The sequence below is a fragment of the Lycium barbarum genome, chromosome 8 (assembly GCF_019175385.1).
Source record: "Lycium barbarum isolate Lr01 chromosome 8, ASM1917538v2, whole genome shotgun sequence".
Lineage (NCBI taxonomy): Eukaryota > Viridiplantae > Streptophyta > Magnoliopsida > Solanales > Solanaceae > Lycium > Lycium barbarum.
The window spans coordinates 66,037,085-66,039,362 of NC_083344.1; the positions used below are offsets into that span (position 1 = coordinate 66,037,085).

Genomic DNA, 2,278 nt, shown 5'->3' on the forward strand with positions numbered 1-2,278 from the left:
CTTGGAAAGTCACTTCTTCATCATTTACTCGAAACTTTATTTCATTCTTTTCAGAGTCCATAAGCGCTCTGCCCGTAGCAAAGAAGGGTCTTCCCAAGATGATGGGAATATCTCTATCAACCGTACAATCCCCAATAAAAAAATCAGCGGGCAATATGAACTTACCCACTTGTACCAACACATCATCTATAACCCCAACTGGCTTCTTGATAGATCTGTTCCCCATCTATAATCGCATAGAAGTCGGTCTAGGCATCCCTAATCCAGATTGTTTGAAAATAAAAAGGGGCATCAAGTTGATACTTGCCCCATTATCACACAGAGCACGGGCGAATGCATGACGCCAAATATTGCACGGAATGTTAAATGCCTATGGATCTCCCTTCTTTTGAATTGTGGTGGAAGCAATAATCGAACTCACACGATGAGTTAAATTCACTGTCTCATGTTGAACAGACCTTTTCTTCATAAGCAGGTCTTTCACAAACTTAGCAAATCCGAGCATCTCTTTAACAACATCTAAGAATGGAAAATTCACTGTTAACTGCTTCAACTGATCATAGAACTTCTGATACTTAGCATCATCATTCTTCTTTGCCAACCTCTGAGGAAAGGGAGGCTTTTTTTTGTACATCTGAGTCAATGGGCGAAGATCCCCTTTTATCGTGTGTTTGCTTGTATCAACAGCAACCTCGGGAGTATCAACAACTTTTTCTTTACCATAGACCTTATCATCAACGATAGGGACATCAGAGTGCACCTCTTCTTCCTCAATAATTAGATCCAGATCAACCAACTTCTTGTCAGCACCCTGAAGTATTTTACCACTCTTAGTGCTAATAGCAAAAGTCCGCTCCACGCTACCACCATTCTTTGGGTTTGGAATAGTGTAACTAGGAAGCCCACCTTTTCTAGCAGGATGTTGTTCTCTAGACGGATCACACATCTGCTGTTCAAGGTTCTGAATAGCTCCTGAATGAGAAACCACTGTCCCTGATAGCCCAGATAATGTCTTTTCAGTGTTTGTTTGACTTGCCAACACTTTTTCAAGCATTGACTCCAACCTCGAACTACCTTGATCATTAGACTTCCCTTTTGGTGGGATGTAGGGGTTGGAACTTCTGTTCCCAAAGTTACCATTGTTGTTGTATCTACCTTGGTTCGCTCCACCATAATTATTATTGTAGTTCCCTTAGTTGTTGTTGTAGTTCCCTTGGTTGTTGTTGTATGCACTCTGCCTTTGTTGAGGTCTCCAATATCTCTGAATTGGCCCAGGAATATCCCCTTTCGCTATGTAATCTGCATATTGAACATTCTCAATTGGCGGAGGGGGACCCTCTTGATATGGACCCTCTGGGACTTGGTACATTCCAGGTGGCATGCCTGAGATATCTTCACATACGTTTACCTTCTTTGATTCTCTCTCATCGAGCCTCTTTGTCAGTAAAGAAAGACTAGTGGCCAACTGTGCCAACGTCTGCTGTGTTTCCTGGCTATCTTTCACAATATTTTAAATCAAAGGTGTTCCAAGTGATAGCCCATCAGAATTACTTTAATGCCATGCTTGACTGTGTGTAGTCAATCAATCAAGTATATCAATAATATTAGCATAGGACTTATTCATGAAGCACCCGCTGGCAGCATTATTGGCTATCGCTTGGTTCATAGGATCTAACCCTCTGTAGAATTTCTCCTTCAAAATCTGATCTGGAAAATCGTGGTTTGGACTCCTATCCAAATATTCTTTGTAGCTCTCCCAAGCTTCAAAAGGTTATTCCCCATTACGTTGTTTGAACTCGTAAATTTGATCACGAATTTCTGCTCTTTTACTCGGGGGGTACCACTTACTAAGAAACACTTTGACCATCTCTTCCCATGTAGCAATAGAGTTTCGGGGCAGCTTTGTGAACAATTTTCTTGCTTCTCCGGCTAATGAATATTTGAAGAGTTTCAACCGGACCGCTTCTTGAGTCACAACCCGTTGGATATGCTGAGAGAACACATCCAAAAAGTTTGTTATATATTGGTGAGGATCATCATCAACCGCATTCCGAAAGTATCCCTTTTGTTTGAGCATATGATAAAGGGAATTATCAAACTTGATAGTAGTAGCAGTCACTCTCGGATGAATTATTGTAGATGTAAAGTCTTCACCATCTTCTGACTCATCGGCAAAAACATTGTCGACTGGAAGATCATTGTTAGCCATGATCACCTGGTTTACAAGATAGCAAACAAGGTGTGTTGCAATATGAAAAAGACTTTAAGAAGAGTAAAC

At 41.0% G+C, this 2,278-nt stretch overlaps 1 non-coding gene across 1 annotated transcript; it reads left to right on the top strand.

The window, feature by feature from the left end:
- The first annotated feature begins 1,712 nt into the window (after positions 1-1,712).
- On the top strand, positions 1,713-1,818 carry LOC132608472 (small nucleolar RNA R71). Its single transcript, XR_009570391.1, has one exon. It is a non-coding gene; the product is annotated as a small nucleolar RNA R71 (small nucleolar RNA).
- The last annotated feature ends 460 nt before the right edge of the window (positions 1,819-2,278 follow it).